This window comes from Mesoplodon densirostris, chromosome 4 (assembly GCF_025265405.1).
Source record: "Mesoplodon densirostris isolate mMesDen1 chromosome 4, mMesDen1 primary haplotype, whole genome shotgun sequence".
Taxonomy (NCBI): Eukaryota; Metazoa; Chordata; class Mammalia; order Artiodactyla; family Ziphiidae; genus Mesoplodon; species Mesoplodon densirostris.
The window spans coordinates 138,828,301-138,840,777 of record NC_082664.1 but is presented as its reverse complement, the minus strand read 5'-3'; the positions used below and the strand labels follow the sequence as shown (position 1 = coordinate 138,840,777).

The window sequence follows — 12,477 nt, the reverse complement described above, 5'->3', positions numbered from 1 at the left end:
CTATGCTATATTTCACCTGCAACTTGTGGGTTTCTTTTTCCTTACCTTTTCTTTTTTACTATTTGACAACATACCTTGGAAAACTTTGCACTTCATTATTCATAAGCAATGTAAATATTTCAAAACATTTATGTAATGCTTGTTCATTCTTCTATTAATGAATTTTCCAGAATATTTCTGTGTCATTATTGTAAATGATATTAGAACAAACATATAATCAATTTTCGAAGTGTAATGTTTGGACCAAAGCTTATGCACAGGATAGATAGTTAAATTGTTTTATAAGTGTTGAAATTTGAACACATTTGTGTACAATAGAAATAGAAGCAAAATTTAGATATATGGTTTAGGATTTTTTGGAGGGGCAAAGAAATAGTCTCATGGTTATGTTTTATAATATTCTCATCCTCTTCAAATGAATTTTGTTAAATAACATCCACATGCTATTTTCTTTAAATTAAACATATGAAAATTTTTAAGTTTCAAATTTAAAGCTCCTGGATAATAACATCATTTTTACTGAGATTTTTCAAATAAGTAACTAAGATATTATTTATGTGTACAAACATTTCAATGTCCTTTAAATATGTGAAGAATTATATTCACATTTGTAATGTCACAATAATTTAAATATGTTATAAAAATGAACTGTGGCAAAAGTTCACTACGGATTATTTATAGAAAATTCAGGTAATAAATGGATTACTCTCTCCCCACTACCCCACATATACTGTCTTTAAGTTTACAAAAAAATGATACTGTGACAAAACTAATAAAATGTTTATTTTAGAAAATAAGTTGAATTACAATTTAAATTTTAAAAAAATTTGTATGTCATAGTCTTAGAGGCTTATCTGAGTTTATGAGCTTACAGTTCTTTAAATTCCCACCTTCCTGTGGCATCCATCACTTGAAAACAACTTGCTTTCTTAACTCATATCTGAATATGGACTTTTATCATTGTCAGAGCAACAGAGTTAATCTACATCCATGTTTTTGTTAAGTGTATGCTGTGTAAATGTCTAGCTACAATAGGTCATCTTTTCATTTCAATTCTTTAGATCATTTCCACATTTTTTTTCCAGAAATTTCCTATTTTAAGGACTTAGCAAGGGATTTTGGAATTATGATGGTACGGGAAAGAGGTGATAATTTTTAGTCTTCAAGAGGATTTGCTGTTATCTGAAGGCAAGTTCCTCTTGAAGAACCTGAAGAGTACATTTAAGTGCAAGCTTTCAGTCACAACCTATTCCAGAAATATTTGTTTATTTTACTTTCCCTATCAATATTTAAATATATATATTTTAGTAGAGTAAAATATTGCTGTAATCCTCAATATTAAAATTTCTGTTGCCCTGGGAAACTGACACTGGAACAGACTTTGAAAATAGGGAGTCATTGCTGCTTCAGGGCAAGGCTACTATATCCTTCACCTCTCTGCCTTCAGCATCCCTAATGAGTTCAGAGCCAAACCACATCCATCCTTCCCTCTCACTTATCAAGTGTCAATAAAAGCACAATCTATACACACTGAAACCAGATAATGGAATTAACATGGCTGCTGATTTCTGCTCATTCTCTGTACATCTCCTGTAAGTGTTGCTGGAAAATACATGCCAAACTTTATTTTTCCTATCTGTTACAATAAAAATTCAGACAGGTTCTTGGAAAAGAACTGAGAGGAAGAGAGAAAAATGCACAGAAAAAGAGAAGGCTGGAAAGATGCTTGTTTCAGTGAAATCATTACATTTAACATCTTAGTGCTTTTATAAGAGTTTGGTAACTTTTGTCATATACGTAAGCTAAGAGTCATACCAAGATGACAGATGTACAAGAGCTTTTGGGGGAGAAACATCTCAGATAAAGTGGAGAGACAGACAACAGGAGTAGGCAAGAAATGCCTTGGACCATGATATAGGTCTGATACATGGAAAAGGGGGAGGAGAAAGAAGGAGGACTAGGTATGAAAAGCCTTAAACTGACTGCAATGAAACTGCCATGAGACTGCAATAAAGTGTCAGTCAGACCAATGGGGGGAGTGCTAGAGATGAGGCTGTCTGTTAGAGGAGTCCCACCTTGAGCATACAGGGGCAGCTCATTACCCTCACCAAGTTCACTCACTGACCACTGGCAGCAGTTTGGGAAGAGTTTGGCCTCAAGTGAATGCTGCAGTTGATTCTGGAGGTGTGGTTACAGAAGGCTGTCATCCAACTGTTCCTAGATTTTCTCTGAGGAATATCTGAGTGATACATGCCCATGGCTACCCAGCATCAGACATTTTGATGTCTTTAAATGTCAGTTTGATGACACAGAGACTGACAAATAGAAAAAGAAAAGGTTCTGTTTTGACCTCCCTTTCAAATAGGTAAAATAGCAAAAGAAAAAAAAATACATGAAATAAGTCCTGAGATTTTCAAGGTTGTTCAGTTATTGCCATGAACAAATAACTTTTTGAATGTGAATAAGTCAATCATTAGCCAAAGTTCTGAACAATTCCTTTGTTTTTAAGTTTACCTTGATTAAAATCATGGTTTTTGTTGTAGTTGTTATACCTGACATGAGTTAGGTGGTACAATATATAGATATAGCAGGTTTAATATACTCTTGATATTTGTCATAGTCCTGACCTTGCTTTTATAGTCTCTATAAACTTTAGGATGTCATATTCTGTCTTCACGCCACCTTCCCCGCTGCTAGTCGTGACCTCCATGTTTTGTCAGGGCATGAAATCAGTCACTTAACGTGGAAGCTAAGATTGTTCTTACTCTTAAGGGACTCTTAACCCATCTTTTCTCATAGCAGCAGTCTTTTCTCTGGTAGCTGAAAACTTTGTTTTTTCCTATCTAAGCCCATAAATTAAATTTTTCCCTGTCCCCACAGGTAATTTTCTTATTTCTAAAGGAAAGGGCCAGAAATTCTCCTAAGCCTAGATCATGGCTCTTTCCAGAGCTATAAACCTTTCCCTGAGTCAGTGGTTCATCATGCATTAAACATTCTCTGAACCAGGTTTGCTGAGTACCAAGAAAATGACAGCCCTGGCGTAAGTTTGCTTCACTCACAGTAGCAGGTCACTCTTCAGAGAAAAATGGAAGCCTTTTTCTTTGACTTTCTGTTTAGTGTTTTCATGGAAGAACTCCTTTTCTCCCCAGGGGCTTTGGTAGAGGAGTTCACTATAGACTTAGAGAGAAGTGAGTTAGGATTAGGACAGTTAATTGTTATAAGGGTTATCAGATGCAAACAGGATCTACTTTCACAATTCATAATTGTACAGCAATTCAATCACCATGCCTGCACTTTTTTCAACTTATTCAGATTGCCATCAGTCTAGTTTTAGTCCTCAATAGCTTTTACCTATGCAGTTGCAAGCTTATCTTCTATCTGATCTTCCTGCATAAGTTTATTCCTCCACGTTAAGTCCAATCTATACACTGTTAAAGATTAATCTCCGTAAAGCACAGTCTTTTTCTACTTAAATGTGTCTAATGACTCCTCATTTCTGCAATGTAAAGTATGGTTTTTTGTACATGGCTTTCAATATACTTCTTGATTTCTATTTCTCTCTTTGTACAAAAGAGAAATATTATCTACCTTATCTGTGTTCTTGTTTGTGTCATTCCTATGGCACATATTAATTTCTTAAATTGCATAACCTTAACAAGATTCATATCCTTGATGACTTGATTTTAAGCTCTTTAAAGGCATAGAGTTGGTCTTTTATTACTTAGGTTTCCTTCTATAAAGTTTATGATAGTGTTTTGCCCATTTAGGACCTCATTCATAAGTTAATTTTGTTTTAGAATGACAGTCTCTTCCATCAACTGGTTAGAATTACTTTCTAAGAGATTCAGGTCTACCACATTTTAAGAAAAATTATTCCTGAAATGATTGTGGTTTGAGGATCAGACACACATGAGAAGTACTCTGAGTTTTAAAAGCAGCTTAACCCACCCCTCAAATTCAATGTTACTAAGCCTTTACAGGAAAAAAAAAATCATCAGGGGATTTTTCTCACAGTAGATGTAACCCTAGTTGACTAGGAGGCCACTTTGCTTTGGATTGTGAATCTCCTTTTCTCCATTTTGGAGAAACTTTTGAAGATTCTACTGAGAAAATTTATAAAAAATATTACTCTAATTACGCTAAGTAAATTTTATCCTTTCATTCTCCTATCAGAAAACCTTACCACTTTAGAAAACTCTAGATATAAATTCACACTGTATTAAAGATTTCCTGTAATAAACTCCATTCTTACTACCTGAGAAAGGAGAACTTTGGTGATTAATAATTGAAAGCACTTTTTCACCTTGGCCTTTATAAAAATGATAAAGGGAGTTGTCTTGCTTAATCTATTACAGAAAGAATGAAACCTGGCATCTCATAGCTAATGTCAGACATAATCATGACAGTGGGTAGTTCTTTCAGCTAGAAAAGAATCTCACATGAGGCTGAGGCAGTCCCAACCCTACGACAGACTCTGGATTATACCAGGTCTGCTAGTGCTCAGCACTCTGCCTGCAGTTGTCCTGCTAAGCAGAAATGTTATATTCTATACACCAAGATTTGGCCTAGACAGAGAGCCTCTTAACTAGGAAAACTGACATCAATAAGGCCATCAACTTTCTAAAACCCATGTATCAATTACTGATTGCTAAGCCATTAGCTTCCCGTGGCCAAAACAGAAACAAAACCAAAAAACCCTGCCTATCTAATTTTGGCCTACCACCAGCCATCACTTTCCTAGTTCATGGTGAGCTGAAATGCTTCATTAGACTCTTGTAACTTACTCAGAGATCACTCAATACCTCTATTGAGAAAATCTTGGTCATTAGAGAGTACATTTTTACGTTAGCCACAAAGACCAGCCACTAGACTTACTCCTTCAATGTATGAACCTACAAAACAGCAGGACCACATTATTAGACCCTGTTAGTGTCTAGTGTTACAGTCTAAACCGGGCTTATAGATGCCATAGTTTTCTTGGAATGGATTATAAATCATTTCTTTCAGGCATATTTTTTCCTACATAGATATAGGCAAATAATTCACAGAACTCATTCAGAGGATTAAAAAAATGGAGCTGTTACCTCATGACTACTAGCTTATAGTTCACAAAGTTAGAGATTGACACCTTGCCTGAGTTTGTAGCTTAACATTTTTTTCTGACTATAAATACAGAAGGACACTTGAGTATGACCCACTGTCATTCCAGGGATACTGTGTAAGGCTCTCCAATCTTCTGATAATGATATTAGTGAAAAGATTCTGCCATCCACAAGAGACCTGATGTTTACTCTAAATGAGACCATTTTCTGTGCCGAGAAAGCAGTCCATGGAGAATTCCTCACCCAGAGTACATTTGTACTTCTGTTATTAAATTGTTCATAAGAATATGCAACTTCAGGATCATCCTGGGTTGCAGGATTTTACTCATCACATAAAGGCCACTCTCTTGTTTTTAAGGAAGATAGGTTTACATTTTTGATCGAGAAGATGTGTATGACTCTTCATCCATATCAGCCCTGGATGCAGATAATGCCTTCATTCCAGGGAAGGAAGCCACTACCAGCCATCATCAATGCTGACAGCTTTCCTTTAGCCAGTTCCTCGCCCTGGAGCCTTCCAGAATTGTTGCCTACAGCACTGGTTGGCCCCTCAGAAACGGCCTGCTTTTCCTTTTATCTTTAGGTAACTGCCAGGCAAAAACACACCCAACAGGAAGTGTTAGAAAATTACCAGCTATTAGTCAAAAAAACATTGAAAATAACGCCTCTAGGTAAGATGGCAGTTATGACTACCTTGCTTCCTAAACCAGAGGATTCTTTCCAAAACTTAATTGATATGGCTATTGAGTACATCGAACATACATGAACTATCTTAGGGAAAAAAATGAGCTTGATCATTGTATATCCCGGTAAAGCATATGTTGAATGGGGTTTTAAGTATCTTTTAATAAATGAATACCATATTCCATGAAGGCAGATAATAGAGATTTCCTCTTATAGGCAGACGATAGAGCAGAAAAACAGTAATCGTCACTGCTAACAAAATAGTTCACCTCCATACCGTGTAATTACTCCTTATTTGAAGTAACAGATTTGTTTAATCCACGGTGTGTTCTTAAATATTGAACAGCTTGTTGTTCAAACCATAATTCTCAGATATGACCAATTCTACATTGATGTCCAGTAGGTAGTTCTTAGTCCTTCTTAGCATTTAGAAACGGTATGAAATATTATAGGGGGAATATAAGGAAGCATTTTAGATATTTTAAAAATGGGGATGATGTTTTAAATTCATAATTATAATAACTAATATTTTTTCTAGTGTTACAGTATAACAGGCCCATATCTATGCGTTATTTATGCATTATCTTCTTTAATCCTCATCACAACTTTTCAAGGTAGATGTTACAATTATTTTATTTTTCAAATGAGGTTACTGAGGCTTAGAGGTATTAAATATGGTCAAGGTGAAATAGTGATTATTAGAGCTGAGGTTTGAACTAGGTCTACCATATTCCAGGGCTTGACTGCTTTACTATTATGCCAAACTGATATAATTTGCAAATAGATGATGCTTGAGTCTACATCAGTTCTTTGTAATTATATATTATATTTTGAACTTGATATTTCATTATGTATTAGTCTGACAAGATTTCTAAATAAGGGTATCGAATAAATGTTGTACATATATTTCTATCTAGATTCCAGGAAAGTATTTGCTAAGGGTTTTTGTATTATCCCCTAGAAATATATAATATTTCATAATAGCATTGAGGTGAATTAGTGATGGATTGAATGACTGAACCCATAGTATTAGACAGATTATTTTTAGTTGAACTAAATGGAAATATGAAAGATCTGATTATAGGATTTGAGGGTGACATCGTTGGGCAAAATAACTAGTGTTATTAGATAATGGAGTTAATATCTAAGATTTTTAGCATACTACAACTGAATATAACAAGATGAAGTATAAGTAGTTTATCCTGACTGATATACTAAGTTACTATGCAATAACCTACCATACTACTCCATTTTAGTGTATTAATCAAATAAAGGTTTATTTCTCACCCAAACTATGTTTTCAATGCATATGAAGCAAGGGAGGAGGATGTACTTGATAGTTGCCCAGGGAACCAGGCTGGCAAAGGTTTGTCTCAACCCACATTTTCATGTTTTCACTGTAGGAAATTAGGATGTGGCACACTGGACTCTAACTCTTAAAACTTCCAGTTAGACGTGACATGCCTCCCTTCTGTTCATATTACAATGGACAAAGCAAATCACATAGAATAACTACTTTAAAGGGAGGGTTGAGGTGCAATCCTATCATGTGTCTGAAAGGACAAAGACCTGTAATGTTTCTCAACAGCCTTAATTATCACAACTAGGGATAAATGTGGGCTTTGAACTCAGACTCTATAGAAGAGAGAGAGCAAATACAGTTTAACATCAATGTATGAAGAATTTCAAAGTGTTCATTGAATCTAGTGGCACATTAAGTAAGGTTGTGGTGCTAGTGCAGGGGGCCTGCAGGGAAAGCCCCTGTAGAGCACATGGAGAGAAGTGCAGGGTTGAAATGGGACAGAAAGCCATGCACTTGTAGAGCTCCCCTGCTTCTCAGGACTGTGTGCTCAGTTCAGGGACCAACATCTGAACAGGGTGTAGACAAAAGAGAAGGCTTGCAGATCAAACAAACAGGTTGAAAAGGAGTCTCAAATCATACCATAGGAAAAACCACCAATGAGCCAGGGACACTGAATCTGGAAAAGAGAAAGTTGTGGTGAGAATGTGCTCAAGGTCTTCAGATATTTAAAGGATTAGGTGTGGAAAAAGGGATTAAATTGTCCCGAGATTCACAGAGGGAAAACCATGGCTTACCGGTGAAATTATAAGTAGGCAGATTTCTCAATATGAGAAGAAATTTCCAACAGTAAGAGATTTTGTAAAAACTAAATTCTCCATTTCCAGAGAGATTTTAATAGTTTGGCTGATCACTTGTTAGAAATGCTGCAAAGGAAATTTAAATATCAAATGTTTGATTCTTTAAAGCCTCTTCTAACCTTAAGATTCTATTACATCCTATCCCAATATAATCACTTTATCAGACAGATGTTGCTGTGTAGTAAACCACCCTAAAATCCAGTAGCTTAAAACAATGAATCTACTAGTCTTGTCTGCATTCACTTAGGCATGTATGGTCCGCTGGACAGGGGCTGGTTCTCACATGTCTGTGCGTATATGGCTATTATCTGGGCAACAGAGGAGAGTTGGCTATATGTCACTCATTGTCCAGCCAGCCAGATCAAGCTTATTCATATGGCAGTGACGGGATTCTAAGAAAACTAGTGGAAGCAGCAAGGCTACTTTAAGCCAAGGCTGGAACTGACAACCAGCACTTTTGCTACATTCTGTTGTCCAAAAAAAGTAATAAATTCAGCTCAGATTCAAGGAACATGGAAACAGACCCTGACTCTTTATGGGAGAAATGAACTGAGGCCAATTTTTTTTTAATGATCTACCATAATTATGTATACCTATAATTAAATATTATTCAAAAATAACATATTTCTCATAATTTGAAGAAAATAGAATGTTATTCCATGTATTTACCTTTATTTACAATATGATAGTCTCTGTACTTGGAATAATAAAAAAGTAGGAATTACTATGAAAATGCCAGAATCTCATTTTTGGTATTTAACCACTTACCTCAGCTACAATACAAGGTAAAGTGTGATTTACTTTCCAGTGGATAAAGTGCTCTGAAAATTTATAAAAGGAAGATATTTCTGATTTGGAGTTATCAGGGAAGACTTTATGGAGAAGATGGCACTGAATTGTGCTTTAAAGTTTGTGTAGGATTTTGATAATTGGATATAGAAAAGTCAGAACAGGAAGCAGTACAAAAACTTAAATAGCATCATGGGCAAGAAAATATATTGGACAATAATGTGTCAGAATGCATGCAGGAGAAAAGTGGAAGATGGGTTTGGACAGGCAAGTGGAAACTTTGAATGCCTGACTATAGATATTAAATATATTAATCTTTTGAATAATATATCTATAACTTTGAATTCCTGCATCTTGTGAAAATGACTCAGTTGTTCTAGGAACATAATCGTTGGACAATAACTACTAGATGATGATGAGAAGGAAGGAAGAAGCTATGAGTTTATATTCACAAATTGTATAGTTTTCTTTAACAGAACAGACTCATCTGCCAAAAGTACAAGAGACAATTTTTAGATACACATTAGTCTTCAGAAGCAAGTGTGCTCAGGCATAGCAGACATGTCTTTTGTCCAGAGTACTTTTACATAACTCTGTCAACTGTGATAAACATCACTGCAACTCCTCATTATCTTAGTGTTTAGACTCTAAGGTCCCAGGTAGGAAAGGCCAAAGTAGAGACTGGTAGAAGCCATTGCTGCTCAGAATGATCTGAGTATAAATCTTTTCACACAGGGTAACACCATCTTCCTCATAATCTTTGCATATAAAGATTCCTTCAGGAAACAATACTTGAAATAGTTGTTCCAGGTGACAACTACAGTGACAACTACAAAATCTCAAGTTTCAGAAGAATTCCCAACTTTAATAAGATGCATTTATTTGTACCAAGTATAGGAAGTAAAAAAAAAAAAATAGAGACATAAAATTTCTTCTGGAAATGCAAATTAATCCAAGTATACCGTGAGAGACATACAGTGTCCCTTATAAACTTCACATAGGTAAAAAGCAGAAATGTCAGAAGTGATGAAATGTGTTAGTTGGTCTATGAGTTTGTCTCACTGGAAATGTAAGTGCTTAGAAGGAGTTAAAAAAAAAAAGTGGGCTGACAGTATTTGCTGTAGCTATCTTTTGCTGGGTTTTGGGATTTGGAATATTTTTTCTTGTTTATTTACATATTTTCTTTTCTCTATATCTTCTATATATTTTTGACTTTTCTATAATAAATGTGTATTAATGCTACATTTAAAATAAAAGTATAGGAAGTACCAAAGCTATAGCACAGGAGTGAATGAAACCACAGATTATATACAACAGAGTATCCTGTCTGGGTCAGAGTTGAGACTCAGATTTGATCAATGTGGTGAGAGCTGTGAAAGCTCTTACCAAGGTATATATTTGCCTTCGTTGATTTATACAGAGTTTGAAGAGAGTACGTGGGCAGTACTCGTAATTGGGGTTCAGACTTAGACATAGTTGGTGGTAAAGCTGGCTTAGCAGTAATGAAAGTGATTTGCAGCAGAATTCAGGGAAGGACAGGGGGATTCCTGTGAAATGTCTGATCAAAAGGGAACAAAAGTAGCCTGACATGGCAATTCAGACTAAGACCTGAATAGTAGGGGGAAGGAGGTGTGTGTGTGTGTGTGTGTGTGTGTGTGTGTGTGTGTGTGTGTGTGTGTGTGTGTGTGTGTGTGTGTGTGTGTTTTAAGCTATCCTTATCCAGCCTTAAAAAGTTGTATAAGTAACTTGTAAGGAGAAAAAAGGGTATATGTGACTTTGAGCTGTTCTTTTGGGATCCGGGCAAAACTGCTGAGTCCCCCTGCCCTCCCCAACTGAGTACAAACAACTCAAAGGGTACACACTAGAGACAGAACACTAAGTAAGGGCTAATAATATTTTCAGTTCTTTCATTCAGCCAATGGGACCTGAGGAGGGGAATATCCTGTATCATCTCTGAGCAAAAGGCACATGTGATATATCAGTGTATATACAGGCTTTGGAATTAGAAGTCCTCTTTTTCAATCTTGACTCCACCATTTATTAGTGGAGTGAGCTTGGGCAAGTCATTTAATCTGTAAGTCATGATGCTTCATTTGAAAAATGTGGATTATAACCATAACAGTTAGCTCACAGGATCATTTAATGCATCTCAGCTTTTTCACCCAGTACATACAAATATAATAGTTTTATGATACATTACCGGAAAAGTAAAAGCTTTGCTTATGGTGGCCAGAGATAGGGTCTCCTGGGACTGAAGAATTTTGCAGGACATGGGTCTTTCAGTGCTAAACCCGGGAAAGCCCTGAGCAAACTGGGTTGAGGTGGCCATCCTCGAGGAGACGAGGGACTCTGGCTGCCCCAAATGGCCACTAAGGTGGTTTCTCTAAGATCAGCATACCTGTAAGTCATGTGTAGCTCACTAGAAACTCTTGTTAAGAGAATTAAATTAGGCAATATACTTCTTTCTATGCAACTCTACTTCTCTGGGCTTCTGCCTGAAAAAATGCATGGATTCAAGCTTGGAGAAGTAGTTTCCTACTTCAGTTTCTTGCTCAGCATATTTCATTAGACATGATTGTTTGTCCCTCAAAAATACAAGGGTCATATCTCAAAGACAAAGGAACAGGGAAGAGAGGGGCCTTAAGAGAGAGAATGGAGAGTCCATTTCTGATCTGAATTGAGAGTGAAAAGGAGAAATGGATAGAATACAAATCTGTTCTCTTGACCTTTTGAGTAAGCTACAGTAAGTAGAACTCAGCAGGGCTGCCTCTCTTTTCTAAAAATCTTTGATGTTTGACTGAAGATGTGGCAGATACTGACAAACTTCCCCCCTTTTAGTGTGTATTACAGTCTAGTTCTCTACTTTTATTCATTAGATATTAGCCTTGTCATCTCAAACGAGATAAGCTTCTTCTTTCCTGCTATTGCAAGCTGGGGCATGGGCAGGCTTTTATTTCACTATCTCTGGCAGAAAGGGTGAACCTTTTGGAGTCAGAGCTGAAAACAGATCTGACCACTGCTTAGAAACTGGACACTTCCTGCATCACACCATTAAACATCTCCCTAATGGCAGTGTGTCTTATTATTATACTTTAGCTGTCTCATACTCACTACTGAGCAGGCTACAATAGAACTAATAAACATTCTGATACCATAATATCCAAGTTTCTCTAGTATCCAAATTCTATTGAGACCATTGGACCAGACAGCATAAGCAGAGTAAAAATCTGATATAATATAAATATCAATGGATTGAGTAGAGAGGAAAGACTTAGAAGGAGGACTGTATAATTTTGGAGATAAGTCAATACATTTATTGAGAGTACACCAAGAGCAAAAGCGCTCTTTATTCTAAGGGTCTTTTTTGATTAGAGGGTGCAAAACATAAGGCCATCTCTCTCCTTGTGCATGTTGCATTAAGCTGAGAAGATAGTTGAGGGGATAAGACTGGCATGTGAATTTTAAGGGACCATAGGAAACAGGAAAGAAAGACCAGGTGGCCTTGTGGCCAAAATATACATGAATGATATCTTAGTATTTAAGGCCCTACTTAACAGTGGCTTGGACATGGGGATTAGTAATCCATTTTGGTAGATGAATAGGGTGTTCATGAGGGGTATTATTGGGACATAAGGATTTTGAAAATAGCCGGTACCAGATTGGGAAGGACCTTGAACATCAACTATGAAGCATGGGTTTTTTGTGTTTTCTAAACTGATTTACTGACTCCAACTACCGAAAG

The 12,477-nt window shown here is 36.3% G+C and overlaps 1 protein-coding gene across 2 annotated transcripts in view; it reads left to right on the top strand.

Annotated features, from left to right (window-relative positions):
- The window catches only part of UNC13C (unc-13 homolog C), a 587,724-nt gene that overhangs the window by 126,066 nt on the left and 449,181 nt on the right, over positions 1-12,477 (top strand). The gene's annotated exons all lie outside the window — the stretch shown is intronic.